At 47.2% G+C, this 16,823-nt stretch overlaps 1 protein-coding gene across 3 annotated transcripts in view; it reads left to right on the top strand.

The window, feature by feature from the left end:
• PATJ (PATJ crumbs cell polarity complex component) overlaps positions 1 to 1,007 on the top strand; it is a 424,482-nt gene extending 423,475 nt beyond the window's left edge. The window contains exon 43 of one of the 3 annotated variants that reach the window (XR_013401362.1): positions 345 to 1,007. The gene's annotated coding sequence lies outside the window, so the exon portion shown is untranslated. Of the gene's footprint in view, positions 1 to 80 lie in introns of all 3 variants that reach the window. The other 2 variants (XR_013401361.1, XR_013401351.1) reach the window with 2 other exon arrangements.
• The last annotated feature ends 15,816 nt before the right edge of the window (positions 1,008 to 16,823 follow it).

Raw genomic sequence — 16,823 nt, 5'->3', positions numbered from 1 at the left:
AGTGGCAGGCGCCTGTAATCCCAACTACTCAGGAGGTTGAGGCGGGAAAATTGCTTGAACCTGGGAGGTGGAGGTTGCAGTGAGCCAAGTTCGTGCCACTGCACTCCAGCCTGGGTAACAGAGCAAGACTCTGTCTCAAAAAAAAAAAAAAAAAAAAAAAGGCCGGGCGCGGTGGCTCAAGCCTGTAATCCCAGCACTTTGGGAGGCCGAGACGGGCGGATCACGAGGTCAGGAGATGGAGACCATCCTGGCTAATACGGTGAAACCCTGTCTCTACTAAAAATACAAAAAAAAAAACTAGCCGGGCGAGGTGGCGGGCGCCTGTGGTCCCAGCTACTCGGGAGGCTGAGGCAGGAGAATGGCGGGAACCCGGGAGGCGGAGCTTGCAGTGAGCTGAGGTCCGGCCACTGCACTCCAGCCCAGCGACAGAGCGAGACTCCGTCTCAAAAAAAAAAAAAAAACCATGAAGGATGAGTACTAGAGTCAGTAATAGAAGTAGTTTAGCATTATTTAACTACAACACAATGCTGCAAATATTTCACAGTAATTGTCAAAGTTTAACGGGCTCTAATTTAAAATGTTATTTAATAAGTATAGATTTTAATTGAGAATTATCTTTGAGTAGATGTAATCACAAAGTGCATTAACTCTTATTGGAATATTTTATGGCTATTCCAAAGTATAGAGTGCCTAAATTTTGTGTTGAAAATGTCTTTCATGACGATATTAAGTTTTCTGAAATTACACATGGCTTTTAAAATTTCTAACGTATCCAAGATGTGCAATGTTGTTAGGATCTCATTTTTCAATGCATGAAAAGCCACCAACCTCAGAACATTTTGTGTTAATTGTGCCTGCAAGAACACCTCAGGCAAGCCACGAAGAAATGAAACCCAAATGAAACTTGAAAATGCACCTTAAAATATATATATACATATAATAGTTTTGAAATGGGATTCTGCTTTATTTTGATGGAATGGCCATTAAATACACATTTTGAGATAATACATTGTTGTTGTGTTTCTTTATACATTATCCTTTTAGGTCATGCCAGTAAAAGTATATTGATGAAGGATTTATGATGCTTTATACTTCTTACTGCACTAAATTGATAGAACTAGTACTTGTCATAATCGGTTCTGTCTCTGCTTGCATGACTAATAAGTAATTGCCTTTCCAAAAAGATATTTTTGCCTCAGAACTTACTGACAAGCTGAGAGGCTATGAAAATGGCAATTTGTGAAAGAAGTAGTGCTCTTATATTTGGCCTCATCATTTGGGCCATTTAAGTATAGTAATGATATCACTAATGGAATTAGCATGAGAGGGAAGTAAGCCAGGAAGAATAAAAGTGCTGAATGTTTGTATGTATAAGATATTTCCAAAGATTCTAAATAAATGTAGTTGCCTACAGAGCAAATGGAGTTTTATTATATATGAAAAAGTGTACTTTCTGGATCTAATTGTGCTTTTTCTTCAGCATGTTGTTCCCTAATAGAAAAAAAAAAAGTCCAACTTTTCACAAGGTATTTTGGTGTCCTATTAAAATCTGGAGTCCATGGCTGGGCATAGTGGCTCACGCCTGTAATCCCAACACTTTAGGAGGCCGAGGCAGATGGATCACCTGAGGTCAGGAGTTCAAGGCCAGCCTGGCCAACATGGCAAAACCCTGTCTCTACTAAAAATACAAAAATTAGGCCGGGCGCAGTGGCTCATGCCTGTAATCCCAGTACTTTGGGAGGCTGAGGCGGGTGGATCACGAGGTCAGGAGATCGAGACCATCCTGGCTAATACGGCAAAACTCCGTCTCTACTAAAAATACAAAAACAAAATTAGCCAGACGTAGTGGCGGGTGCCTGTAGTCCTAGCTACTCTGGAGGCTGAGGTGGGAGAATGGCGTGAACCCAGGAGGCAGAGCTTGCAGTGAGCCGAGATTGCACCACTGCACTCCAGTCTGGTCGACAGAGTGAGACTCAGTCTCAAAAAAAAAAAAAAATTAGCCGGGCATGATGGTGGGTGCCTGTAATTCCAGCTACTGGGAGGCTGAGGCACAAGAATCACTTGAAACCGAGAGGCAGAGGTTGCGATGAGCCAAGATCGTGCCATTGCACTCCAGCCTGGGTGACAGAGTGAGACTCTGTTTCAAAAAAAAAAGTCTGGAATCCATTAATAGCTGTCTCAGGTATTCATTGCCCAACTATGTTGCTGGGCACTAGAATAGATGCATTATAGGCCGAGCATGGTGACTCACACCTGTAATCCCAGCACTTTAGGAGGCAAGGCAGGCGGATCACCTGAGATCAGGTGTTCAAGACCAACCTGGCCAACATGGCGAAACCCCGACTCTACTAAAAATACAAAAATTGGCCAGGCGTGGTGGTGCACGCCTGTAGTCCCAGCTACTCAGAAGGCTGAGGCAGAATGGCTTGAACCTGAGAGGTGGAGTTTGCAATGAGCCAAGATTGTGCCGTTGCACTCCAGCCTGGGTGACAGAGGGAAACTCAGTCTTGCTGTGTTGCCCAGGCTGGCCTCGAACTCCTGGGCTCAACCAATCCTTCCACTTCAACATCCTGTATAATTGAGACTACAAGTGCACGCCACCTTGTCTGGCACAACTAAAATTTTTTGCACCCACTTTTCTTCTTAATTTTATATTTTATTTATATTTTTTCTATTAAAGTCCACCAGAACAGTGAGACTTTTTTTTAACACAAAAATTTAAATTTAGGTTATAGTCTCAGTTGTATGCCAGCCTAGTGCAAATGTTAAGTTTTTGACAGCTTGACTTTCAATCTTCAGATGCTCTGTATTTAAGACCAAAAAAAGAAACATTTCACTCTCTGCACAATCCCAAAATAAACTGACATTTGGAAGAGTCATTTGTGTGTGTGTGTGACGGTGTATAAAAGACCTCGCCTGAGCAGTATATCCTTTTCCAGTCATGTGAAGGAGTAAGCAAGAAAGTTGCTTTGGTCTTCAGTCCCTGAGAGATTGCTGTCGGGTATCAGCACCCATGCTTGGCAAAATTATACAGGAGCAAACATATATTTGATCCTCCTTCTAGAATCAGTTTTTTTGAAATGGAGGCAACCTCAGAACTGGGAGTTTGTCCTGCCTGCTACACCACTCCTCCCATTTTACAAGTGGGAGAAGTGTGCCAGAGAAAGGAAGTGACTAGCCCCGTCCCCCACTAGCTTGCAGCCCTGAGTTTTCCATAAACCTTACTGGGAATTCACCAACTTAGCAAACTACTGTAGAGTACTCACACATGGCTGCTAAATTGGTTCGAAATACTCTCGAGAGCTTTTTTTTCTCTTTTGAGTCAGGGTCTCCCTCTGTCACCCAGGCTGGAGTGCAGTGATGCGATCACGGCTCACTGTGGCCTCAAACTCCCGGCTCCAGCAACCCTCCCACCTCAGCTCTCCAACTGGCTGGGACTAGAGGTGTGCAACACCACGTCTGGCTAATTTCTTTTTTTTAACTTTTTGTAGACACGGGGCTGTCACTATGTTAAGACTATTTTTAAGGACAGTTTTGGCCAGGCACAGTGGCTCACACCTGTAATCCCAACACTTTGGAAGGCGGAGATGGGAGGATCACTTGGGCCCAGGAGTTTGAGACCAGCTTGGCTAACATGGTGAAATCCCATCTCTACAAAAAATACAAAAATTAGCCAGGCATGATGGTGTGTGCCTATAGTCCCAGCTAATCGGTCGGCTGAGGTGGGATGATTGCTTGAGCCTGGTAGGTTGAAGCTACAGTGAGCTTTCTTTGCACCACTGCACTCCAGCCTGGGTCACAAAGTAAGACCCTGTCTCCAAAAAAAATTTTAAAAGGCAGTTTTAAGTTAACAGCAAAACTGGGAGGAAGGTGCAGAGTTTTCCCACATACCTGCGCCCTCACTCACATAGCCTCTCCCATTATCAACATCCTCTACCAGACTGGTACATTTGCCACAATGAATGAACCTACATTCTCACCCAAACTCCATAGTACCTGAGGGTTGAATCTTGGTGGTGTACATCCTATGGGTTTGGACAAATGTATGACGTGCCTACCATAAAGGTATATAGAATATTTCCACTGCCCTAAAAGTCCTTTGTGTGCTCCCTATTCTTCTCCAACCCCCTTCCCAACCATGGAAACCAAGTTTGTTTTGTTTCTTAGTTTTTTTTGTTTGTTTTGAGATAGAGTCTCTCTCCGTCTCACAGGCTAGAGTGCAGTGGTGCAATCTTAGCTCACTGCAACCTCCACCTCCCAGGTTCAAGCAATTCTCCTACCTTAGCCTCCTGAGTAGCTGGGATTACAGGCGTGTGCCACCACACCCAATTAATGTTTGTATTTCTAGTAGAGACGGAGTTTTGCCATGTTGGCCAGGCTGGTCATGAACTCCTGGCCTCACGTGATCCACCTGCCTCGGCCTCCCAAAGCACTGGGATTACAGGCGTGAGCCACCGCACCTGGCCCCTCTTCCATGTCTTTTCATGGCTTGATAGCTCATTTCTTTTCAGCACTGAGTTATATTCCATTGTTTGGATGTACCACAGTTTATCCATTTACCTACTAAAGAACATTTTGGTTGCTTTCAAGTTTTGGCAGTTAGGAATAAAGCCGCTATAAACATCTGTGTGCACAGCCTGAATTTGTAAGTTTATTTCAGTTCTCCCTAAACACAAGCACAAGATTTGGTGCCACAACACAAGCACAAGATTTTAAAAAGATTAAAGAGTAGAAGAAAACAAACAAATGAAAAAAGGACACATCTTTTGGATGTAGACAAAGAAGACCTAGTCTATCCACTCACCCTACATCCCCACATCCTGGGAAGAAGTTCCAAGGCCAGGCACTCCGGATACCCTCCCTCATGGTTTAAACATTCTTCTGCTCTAGATAGACACAGTTGATTACAGATGCGGTGTTTCAATGGCTCCTCCTGACTAATGGCTTTACTGGGCATGTCCCCAGCATTACTATCCCAGGAGAACAGAAGAAACGGTAATGTCTTAAAGGGAACCCGTCATTCAACTCCTCTCAACCCCAGAGCCATGTGTTACTCTCCTGGGAACTTCAGGATAGCTGTCTGAAAACACTCCAGGGAGGCTAAAGTGGAGGATCACTTGAACCCAGGAGTTCAATACCAGCTAGGGCAACATAGGGAGACCTGGTCTCTACAAAAAGTAAATGAGGCTGGGCTCACTAGCTCACACCTGTAATCCCAATACTTTGGGAGACTGAGGTGGGCGGATTGCTTGAGCGCAGGAGTTTGAGACCAGCTTGGGCAACATGGCAAGACCCCGCCTCTACAAAAAACACAAAAATTAGTCGGGCGTGGTGGCACACACCTGTAGTCCCAGCTACTCCGGAGGCTAAGCTGGTAGAATCACCTCAGCCCAGGGATATTGAGGCTGCAGTGAGCCTTGGGTGACAGAGTAAGGCCCTCATCTCAAAAATAATAAATTAATTAAAAAATCAGCCTGGCACAGTGGCATGCACCAGCAGCCCCACCTACTTCGGAGGCTGAAGTGAGAGGATCGCTTGAGCCTGGAAGTCAAGGCTGCAGTAAGCTATGATCACACACTGCACTCAAGCCTGGGCAACAGAGAGAGAACCTGATCCTCCTCCCCCACTCCCCCCAAAAAGAAAAACATACTCGGGCCGGGCGCGGTGGCTCAAGCCTGTAATCCCAGCACTTTGGGAGGCCGAGACGGGTGGATCACAAGGTCAGGAGATCGAGACCATCCTGGCTAACCCGGTGAAACCCCGTCTCTACTAAAAAATACAAAAAACTAGCCGGGCGAGGTGGCGGGCGCCTGTAGTCCCAGCTACTCGGGAGGCTGAGGCAGGAGAATGGCGTGAACCCGGGAGGCGGAGCTTGCAGTGAGCTGAGATCCGGCCACTGCACTCCAGCCTGGGTGACAGAGCGAGACCCCGTCTCAAAAAAAAAAAAAAAAAAAAAAAAAAAAGAAAGAAAAACATACTCCAGTGGCCCCCATGCCATGAAGAATAGGATTCACCTGTTCTTAAAGATTGAGAGCAGAAACTTCCTGTCCAACATCGTATTAGTCAGCGTTCTCCAGAGAAACTGAACCGAGAGGATGTGTATGTATTTAGAAAGATTTATCATAAGGAATTGGCTTTTGCAGTTATGGAGGTGGGCAAGTCCAAAATCTGCACTGTGGGCCAGCAGGCTCAAGACCCAGAAGATGATCTTCTGGGAAGAATGTTTCACAGCTGGGCGTGGTGACGCGTGCCCGAAGTCCCAGCTACTCCAGAGGCTGAGGGTGGCAGGATCACTTGAGCCCAGGAGGCAAAGGCTGCAGTGATCTGAGATGGCGCCACTGTACTCCAGCCTGGGAGAAAGATCCAGACCCTATCTCAACAACAAACAAAACAAACAAAAAAAGAAAGAAATGTTGATCTCATCCAAAAACACCCTCCCAATTCACAAATCAAGCATCAGACATCATGAGACCTTGAACAGACCCCTCGAGGGATGGCCTTGCCTTAAGGAAAGTGCGGAAGTGTCCACTATCCTTGTTCTCAACACCTTTCCAGCCCCCCGCCCCCTCTGGTGTTCACAGCTGTGGTGCAGTCACCATCATCACTTCTACCATCCCAGAACCCTCAGGAGCAGATGGCTTGAGATCTTGCCTCTGCCACCCCACCACCCAAGGACCCTAAGTATTTGTACACCTAATTAGGTGGCTTCTCAGTGGACTCAGGGTCAAGTCCAACTCAGCATGGATGTTAGGCTCTTCATAATTTAGCTTCCATCTTAACCTCCAGCAGTCATATTAACTTTGGTTAACCCTGGCTTATCCCAGGATAAGCCGGACTCTCACACCCTTAGGCTTTTGCACACACTATCCATTGGCATAGACAGCACTGCTGCTCACGATGTGACTGCAGACCACCATCATCAGCACCACCTAGGAGAGGTGCAAATGTATGCTCCAGCCTAGACCAGCTGCATCAGAATCTCCGGGGTAGGGCCAAGAAATCTGAGTTTTAACAAGCTCTTCTGGTGATACTAAACACTAAAGTTTGAAAGCCCAAACACTCCCCTTTTTCCAGTCTGTGGTCATTCACAATTGCTGAGTTCTTTTCTGCCTCCAGCGGCTAGAGGCAGAAAGAAACACCAGCCTCCTCCCTTGCCACTGGAGGTATTTTACCTGTTAGAACAAGTCTCAGACTGAGTCTGCACCTGTATGAACTTTTTTTTCTTGAGACAGGGTCTCACTCTATTGCTTGGGCTGCAGTGCAGTGGTGTGATCATGGCTCACCACAGCCTTGACCTCCCAGGTGATCACCTCCTTAGGTGATCCTCCCACCTCAGCCTCCCGAGTAGCTGGGACTACAAGTATATGCCACCACAACCACCTAATTTTTTTTTTTGAGATGGAGCCTTGCACTGCAAGCTCCGCCTCCCGGGTTCACGCCATTCTCCTGCCTCAGCCTCCCGAGTAGCTGGGACTACAGGTGCCCGCCACCACACCTGGCTAACTTTTTCTATTTTTTAGTAGAGACGGGGTTTCACCGTGTTAGCCAGGATGGTCTCAATCTCCTGACATCGTGATCCGCCCACCTCAGCCTCCCAAAGTGCTGGGATTACAGGCGTGAGCCACCATGCCCAGCCCTGTTTTTTTTTTTTTTTTTTTTTTGGCTTTTGGGTTTTTTTTTTAATTAAAACAGGGTTTCACTCTGCCACCCAGGCTAGGGTGCAGTGGTGAGACTAGGATCCATTGCACCCTCGACCTCCTTGGCTCAAGTAACACTCCTGCCTCAGCCTCCTGAGTAGCTAGGACTACAGGTGCACACCACCACACTGGGCTTCTTAAAATTCTTTGTAGAGTCGAGGTTGTACTATGTTGCTCAGGCTGGTCTCAAACTCCTGGCCTCAAGCGATCCTCCCACCTCAACCTCCCAAAGTGCCAGGATTACAGGTATGAGCCACCACACCCAGGTGTATGAACACTTGTTAGCAAACAGGTGCAACACACAGCCCCACCTGTCCAAAAAGCACAAACCTGGCAAGGTGCAGTGGCTCACGCCTGTAATCCCAGCACTTTGGGGCCGAGGCGGTTGGATCACCTGAGGTCAGAAGTTTGAGACCCGCCAGGCCAACATGGTGAAATCTCATCTGTACTAAAAATACAAAGATTAGGCGGGCGTGGTGGCATCTGTAAATCCCAGCTATTTGGGAGGCTGAGGCAGGAGAATCACTTGAACCTGGGAGGCAGAGGTTCCAGTGAGCTGAGATCGTACCACTGCACTCCAGCCTAGACGACAGAGTGAGACTCGGTCTCATAAAAAAAAAAAAAAAAAAAAAAAAAAAAAAAGCACAAACCTGGTGCTCTTTTTAGGATAGTGGTTCTTAACCTGGGCTATTCATTCAAATCGCCTGGGGATATTTTAAAGGCTCAATGCCCAAGCTACACCCCAGAGTAGGGGGAGGAAGGGAGAAATCTAAGAACTGGTATTTTTTTTAAAGCTCCTCAAGGAGTTATAGGAAGTTTCCAGGCAATTGCAACAACATTCAGACTTACTTTTTTTTTTTTTTTTTTGAGACAGAGTGTTTTGCTTTTGTTGCCCAGGCTGGAGTGCAATGGTATGATCTCTGCTCACTGCAACCTCCACCTCCTGGGTTCAAGCGATTCGCCTGCCTCAGCCTCCTCAGTAAACCCCGAGCTGGGATTACAGGCAGGCACCAACATGCCCGGCTAATTTGGTATTTTTAGTAGAGATAGGGTTTCTCCATGTAGGTCAGGCTGGTCTCGAACTCCCGACCTCAGGTGATCCGCCTGCTTCAGCCTCCCAAAGTGCTGGGATTACAGATGTGAGTCACTGCACCCAGCCCAGTATTCAGACTTTCTATCCCATCAGATAACCAACTAACTCTTCTGGAAGAGATGAGACAGAGAGGGAATGCAGAGTGAGAATTCCAGACTATAGAGCTACCTGGAAGGTATTGGTCTTTAGACCCTCAGTTGCTGTTTAATCATCATCATAGGCCAGAAATGAAGTCAGTCCAGGCTTGGGCCACATCCACCCAAACTCACTCTCTTCTTTCCAGCTTTCCACTGTGGCATTGCAGCTGATTGTCTCTGGAAACATCCAGGCCAATGGGGAAAAAAAAACATGTTCATTTAGCTGAGTCCTCAGTAGGAATCAGACAGGAGGGCAGAGAAGGCAGAAAAGGCCTGGCTGTAGTGCAAGCTTTCCTGACCTCCAGTGCGGCCAGAGCCTCAGAAGGTCAGTTTCAACCCCAGCAAGGTTGTTAACCAACTACAGGAAGGTGGACATGATCCTCATACCTGTTGGTGCTTTGTCTCTGACTGACCAGGTTCCATTGCCTTCCAATCCCAGCTTTCCCATTGGCCAGTTAGATCCATTTGCCTGGCCTGGACATTGAGCAACAAGATACAGATGTGAGGGTTTCAGGGCTTGGCCATGGATTTCAGTCCTCGGGTGCCCCCACCTCTGTCCTTATCCTGATTCTTTCCAAGGTCTGCACTCTGAAGGAGTCTTGTTGCTAGAACTTATTGAGTACTTTAAGTAAGATTACTATTATAGGACACACTTGGAAAATGCTAGCAGAGGCCGGGCACGGTGGCTCACACCTGTAATCCCAGCACTTTGGGAGGCCAAGGTGGGCAGATGACCAGGTCAGGAGATCAAGACCATTCTGGCTAACATGGTGAAACCCCACCTCTACTAAAAAATAGAAAAAATTAGCTGGGTGTGGTGGCAGGCACCTGTAGTCCCAGTTACTCAGAGAGGCTGAGGCAGGAGAGTGGCATGAACCTGGGAGGCAGAGCTTGCAGTGAGCCGAGATTGAGCCACTGCACTCCAGCCTGGGCAACAGAGCGAGACTCCGTCTCAAAAAAAAAAAAAAGAAAGAAAACGCTAGCAGATTTAGTGTTTGTTTGTTTTTTTTTTTCTTTGAGATGGATTTTCCCTCTTGTTGCCCAGGCTAGAGTGTGATGGTACGATCTCGGATCAGTGCAACCTCCACTTCCTACTTTCAAATGATTTTCCTGCTTCGGCCTCTTGAGTACCTAGGATTACAGGCAACCACCACTATGCCTGGCTAAATTTTTTTGTATTTTTAGTAGAAACGGGGTTTCACCATGTTGGTCAGGCTGGTCTTGAACTCCTGACCTCAGGTGATCCACCCACCTCGGCCTCCTAAAGTGCTGGGATTACAGGCGTAGGCCACCACGCCCGGCCCTAATAGTCATTAAAATTGATTTGTTGGCCAGGCGTGGTGGCTCACGCCAGTAATCCCAGCACCTTGGGAGGCCAAGACGGGCAGATTACTTAAGGTCGGGAGTTCGAGACCGGCCTAACCAACATGGAGAAACCCGCCTCTACTAAAAATACAAAATTAGCCGGGCATGGTGGTGCGTGCCTGTAATCCCAGCCACTGGGGAGGCTGAGGCAGGCAGGAGAATCACTTCAAGTCAGGAGGCAGAGGTTGTGGTGAGCTGAGATCGTGCCATTGCACTCCAGCCTGGGCAACAAGAGCGAAACTCTATCTCAAAAAAAAAAAAAATTGATTTGTTAAAAAAAAAAAAAAAAAAGAAAAAAAGAAAAGTCAGGTGTGGTGGCTCACACCTGTAATTCCAGCACTTTGGGAGGCCTAGGCAGGTGGATCACCTGAGGTTAGGAGTTCAAGACCAGCCTGGTCAACATGGTGAAACCCCGTCTCTATTAAAAATACAAAAATTAGCCAGGCGTGGTGGTGCATACCTGTAATCTCATCTACTCAGGAGGCTGAGGCAAAAGAATCACTTGAACCTGGGAGGCAGAGGTTGCAGTGAGCCAAGATCGTGCCATTGTACTCCAGCCTGAGCAACAAGAGTGAAACTCCATCTCACAAAAGAAAAAAAATTGATTTGTTAAAAAAAAAAAAAAAGGTCAGGTGTGGTGGCTCACACCTGTAATCCCAGCACTTTGGGAGGCCTAGGCAGGTGAATCACCTGAGGTTAGGAGTTCGAGACCAGCCTGGCCAACATGGTGAAACCCCGTCTCTATTAAAAATACAAAAGTTAGCCAGGCGTGGTAGCACACGCCTGTAATCCCATCTACTCAGGAGGCTGAGGCAGAAGAATTGCTTGAACCTGGGAGGCAGAGGTTGCAGTGAGCTGAGCTCATGCCATTGCACTCCAGCAGCCTGGGCGACAGAGCAAGACTCCGTCTAAAAAAAAAAAAAAAAAAAAAAAACCACTTACTGGTTAGGAACAGTGGCTCACACCTGTAATCCCAGCACTCTGGGGGCCGAGGCGGGAGGACCGAATGAGCCCAGGAGTTTGAGGCTGTAGTGTGCTGTGATCACCTGTGAAAAGCCACTGTACCCCAGCCTCAGCAGCATAGTGAAACTGTCTCTTAAAAAAAGAAAATGGCATGAGGCCGGGCGAGGTGTCTCATGCCTGTAAATCCCCAGCACTTTGGGAGGCCGAAGTGGGCGGATCACTTGAGATCAGGAGTTCGAGACCACCCTGACCAACATGGAGTAACCCCGTCTCTACTAAAAATACAAATTCAGCTGGGTGTGGTGGCGCTTGCCTGTAATCTCAGCTACTCGGGAGGCTGAGGCAGGAGAATGGCTTGAACCCGGGAGGTGGAGGTTGCAGTGTGCTGAGATGGAGCCACTGCACTCCAGCCTAGGCAACAAGAGTGAAACTCCATCTCAAAAAAAAAAAAAAAAAGACATGAGATGAGGGCTGGGTGCAGTTGCTCATGCCTGTAATCCCAGCACTTTGGGCTTTCAAAAGGGTGGATCGTTTGACATCAGGTGTTCTAGACCAGCCTGGCCAACATGGTGAAATCCTGTCTCTACTAAAAATACAAAAATTACCCACATTGTGGTGGGCGCCTGTAATCTCAGCTACTAGGGAGGCTGAGGCAGGAGAATCGCTTGAACCCAGGAGGCGGAGGTTGCAGTGAGCCAAGATCCTGCCACTGGACTCCATCTCAAAAAAAAAAAAAAAATGACATGAGAGGTACAAGAGGGGTCAGGAAAACCACCTGCAGAGGCTGCAGAGCAGTAAGAGCCAGGTGGTCAGGTGAAAGAGCGATGAGGAGGAGTATGGCATGATGGCCAGGGAGAGCAGCAACATTTCAAACTGAGATGCCAGAACAGTGAGTTCCAAAAACTCCTGAGTCAAGTATGACTGGAACATAAGATGTGAGAAGTGGAAAGACAGGCAACCAGGCAGACAGGCAGGGTCCCTCTCAGGAAGGGCCCTCTAAGCCACTTGAAGGAGTGTGGAATTTATCCTTTCAGCATTATGCAGTCACTGATTTTTTTTTTTTTTTTTTGAGACAGGGTCTCGCTTTGTCGCCCAGGCCATAGTGCAGTGGTACGATCACACCTCACTGCAGCTTTGACCTCCTGAGCTCAAGTCGTCCTCCCATTTCAGTGTCCCGAGTAGCTGGGACTACAAGCATGGCACTATGCCCAACTAATTTTTTATTTATTGTACAGATGGGGTCTCACTATGTTACCCAGGCTGGTCTCAAACTACTGGCCTCAAGTGATCCTTCTGCCTTGGGCTCTCAAAGTGCTGGGATTACGGGCATGAGCCACCCCACCTGGAAAACTGAGCTGTTTTAATCTGGAGAGTTTTGTGATCAGATTTTCCCTTCAATGAAATGAAGGTTTGGCCTTCGCTGCATCTTTACTGTTTCTCAGAGTGTGGCCCATGAACAGTTTACATCAGAACCCTAGATCGCTGCAGGTACACATGTACAAATCAGAGTCTGTATTTCAACCTAGTTTCTTCCCTGATTCGTCATTGAACACACACAGGCATACATACCCTAAAGAACCTCCAATTTAGCAGCTAGAAAAGCAGAGGAAAACCTCTAACACTAAAGAACAATGACTCTTCAGAAAGCTACTCACATCTTAGCCAGAAGATGGCGCAGGTTTTCCATTTACCTGGTTCCTGCCAGACTAGAAAGACGGAAATCTTGTTTGAAAGAAATTGCTTGATCTCATTACTTAAGTCAGAAGAGGGCTCTCCAGAAATCATGATGGCACGTGAGAAATGAGAAAGATTCATAACAGGTGGGAATAGGTATCCCATCTCCATAGATGCCACCCTTCTCTCCAGAGAGCACAGCAGATTAGGACCTGTCCACAAGGCTGGAAGAGTACTACACTCCCAAAAAGAAAGCTTAAAGCGTCAGGTGCGGGGGTTCACGCCTGTAATCCCAGCACTTTGGGAGGCAGAGGCGGGCGGATCACGAGGTCAGGAGTTCAAGACCAGCCTGGCCAACATGGTGAAAGCCCTGTCTCTACTAAAAGTACAAAAATTAGCCGGGCATGGTGGCAGGCGCCTGTAATCCCAGCTACTCAGGAGACTGAGGCAGGAGTGAAACTGGGAGGCGGAGGTTGCAGTGAGCTGAGATCGTACCACCACACTCCAGCCTGGGTGACTCCAACTCAAAAAAAAAAAGTGTTCATCAATCCCTCCGCCACCTTTTTTAAAAAAAAAACATTGGCTGCAGAGTCAGGGCCAGCCATTATAAGAGGGTAGGTCTTAATTTAGGAACAACAGCAACTGGCCTCCATCCCCAGGTACAAGTGAGAAAAGACTCTAGTCGCAGCCCGGCGCGGTGGCTCACTCTGCTAATCCCAGCACTTCGGCAGGCCAAGGCGGGCGGATCACGCGGTCAGAAAATAGAGACCATCCTGGCTAACAGGGTGAAACCCCGTTTCTACTAAAAATACAAAAAACTAGCTGGGCGAGGTGGCGGGCGCCTGTAGTCCCAGCTACTCGGGAGGCGGAGGTGGGAGAATTGCTTGAATCCAGTAGGCAGAGGTTGCAGTGAGCCGAGATCGTGCCACTGCACTCCAGCCTGGGTGACAGAGCGAGACTCCATTAAAAAAAAAATAAAGTCTAGTCCCAGGGCTAGTGGAGGGGGATGCACCAGGTTCCCTAGACTGTTGAACCCACCTTGCTGATTCTCTTCCTTTGCTCCTAGTTTGAGTCCTGGCATCAGCGAGGGCTAGATGCAGAGACCAGTATGTTGGAACCTCCACTGAGAAAAAATTAGTTTTGTGTAAACCAAAATGAAATTCTAAGCCCCCAACCAACTGAATGGAGACCCCCACCCCCATTCTAAAGTAAGCCTGAAAAACTAGTTCAGGCCATCATGGGAAGAGGGGATCAGACACACCTCATTATACCCTTCTCCTTTGGGAGGGAATTCAGGCACAACTGACCAGCATTAACATTAAAATGGAGATTTTAGGCATGGTGCTGCGCTCCCGCCTGTAATCTCAGCACTTTGGGAGGATCGCTTGAGCCCAGGAGTTCAAGACCAGCCTGGGCAACAAAGCAAGACCTCCTCTCAAAACAAAGAAAAAAAAAAAAAGAAAAAGTCGGAAGCAGTGGCTCATGCCTGTAATCCTAGCACTTTGGGAGGAGGTGGATTACAAGGTCAGGAGTTCAAGAACAGCCTGACCAACATGGTGAAACTCTGTCTCTACGAAAAATACAAAAAATAGCCCGGCGTGGTGGCACGCCCCTGTAATCCCAGCTACTCAGGAGGCTGAGGCAGGAGAATCACTTGAACCCAGGAAGCGGAGGTTGCAGTGAGCTGAGATTGCGCCACTGCACTCCAGCCCGGGCGACAGAGCGAGACTCTGTCTTAAAACAAAACAAAACAAAAGCATTAAAATAGAGATCTTAAGACTGACAAAGCCAGGCCGGGCGCGTTGGCTCAAGCCTGTAATCCCAGCACTTTGGGAGGCCGAGGCGGGTGGATCATGAGGTCAGGAGATCGAGACTATCCTGGCTAACATGGTGAAACCCCGTCTCTACTAAAAATACAAAAAACTAGCCGGGCGTGGTGGCGGGCGCCTGTAGTCTCAGCTACTTGGGAGGCTGAGGCGGGAGAATGGCGTGAACCCGGGAGGCGGAGCTTGCAGTGAGCCGAGATCAGGCCACTGCACTCCAGCCTGGGAGACACAGCAAGACTCCGTCTCAAAAAAAAAAAAAAAAAAAAAAAAAAAAAAAAAAAAAAAGACTGACAAAGCAATAAGATACCAAATTCTAACGTGATTCTAGTATAGCTTCACATGACAGAGAGCCTGCCCTGAAAGAAATCCAAAGTATTTTACCCCCAAATATATTCTTTTGGCATATTTTTAAATGGCCCTGGTGGAGAAATCTACATTCTGTAGAGAATCACCTTCCCTTTCCAGGTCTTTTCCTGATCCAGAGAGATAAACTAGAGTCTGGTGCCTTTTAAGGCTTGATAAGAAACATTTACCGTCTATTCTACACAATAAGAACCTTGGATTCCACAACCCCTTATCTTAACCCAGACACTCCTTTCTATGGATTCCTAGCCTTTAGATAATAACTCTTTCAAACAAATGCCCATTGGAAAATCTTTATATCCACCTATCCCATCTTTCTGAACCAAACCAATGCATACCTTATATGTATAGATTGATGCCTATGTCTCCCTAAAACGTGTAAAACCAACCTGTAACCCAACTACCTTGAGCACATGTTCTCAGGACCTCTTGAGATTTTGCCTTGGGCCTTGGTCACTCATACTTGGTTCAGAATAAATCTCTTCAAATCGTTTACAAGGTTTGTTTTCCCTGACTTAGGAGAGCACAGCATCCACACATTGTGCAAAATGCCTTGTTCAAGACTCAGTTCGCTATTGCAACTTCCAAGAAACTTTTCCCTAGACCTCCTCTGCCGTTCCATGAAATCTGTTGCTTATCTTTACCTTTTCAATTAACATGTTGCCTTAAAATTATCTGTTTACAGGATCTATCTTTCCCAGGGAGATGCTGTAATTGCCCAATGGGTTCACCTTGCCCACTGCTGTTGGGGTGATCAGACCCAACACTAGGTCATGGGGGTGACGAAGTCCAACAGAGTCAAAGCAATGATAAAAAGACAGTTTGAGAGAGAGAAGTGGGACAAGAAGGCCATCGCGAGAGTGGAGGCTGCGAAGGCCCCAAGCTCTAGGAGCCCAGGCTAGTTGTTGGTGCTCAAAGGAGGATGTGGGGGTTGAAAGGAAACAGTGTATCAAGTGAATGAGAAACATGGGTGCTTGAGATAATGGCAGTGCTAGAAGCAAGGAACCAGCAAGTCTAGCAGACATGCAAGCTCTGCCCTAGCTTCTCTCCCAACACTCAGCTTCTCTCCCAACATACCCCCCTTTCTCTTTTTTGTAAAAACTGCCACAGCTATCATTACTAGCATAAGGTGGCCTCTCTTTAAAATTAATTGAGCAAGGCAATTGCAGGCTGTGCAGCCCTTAATTGCCAGTTGGTGATCCTGCTTCATTTTCTTAGCCCTTATTCAAAATGGAGTCACTCTGGTTGGAATGCTTCCTATTTATCTCCCCTTTCCCTTTTACAAGAGGACCCTTAATCCTAGGGGTTGCAGAAGGATGAAGGTCCATCTTCTGTAACTTCTTCATGCTGAACAGAGGCGATGATACTCCTGCCTACCTATTAGGGTCTCTTGTATTCAGGGTAGAGAGGAGTTCAGTCAGAAAGCATTGGTCCATTAAGTATCTATAGGTAAAACCCTGGCACTCCAGCAGTTTCTCAGCATGGCTTATATGAGGGGAACCCGGTCCATGGTTGGGATCCATGGGTCCTTCCAGTCTCCTATTCCATGGTTGCACACATCTTGAGGGCACCTACACAGTTAGTTCATCTCCTGCAAAAAACACAAGCATACCGTCACCCCCCGTTAGTAAATCTACTGAAACAGAAGCAAAACCTTTTGTGGCTGTAGCTGGGAGGCATGCCATTGCTGAAGCATTTGTAACTC

The sequence above is a fragment of the Macaca mulatta genome, chromosome 1 (genome assembly GCF_049350105.2).
Source record: "Macaca mulatta isolate MMU2019108-1 chromosome 1, T2T-MMU8v2.0, whole genome shotgun sequence".
Classification (NCBI taxonomy): domain Eukaryota; kingdom Metazoa; phylum Chordata; class Mammalia; order Primates; family Cercopithecidae; genus Macaca; species Macaca mulatta.
Note: the sequence above shows the minus strand (reverse complement) of the source record. Positions and strands in the feature narration are given on the sequence as shown.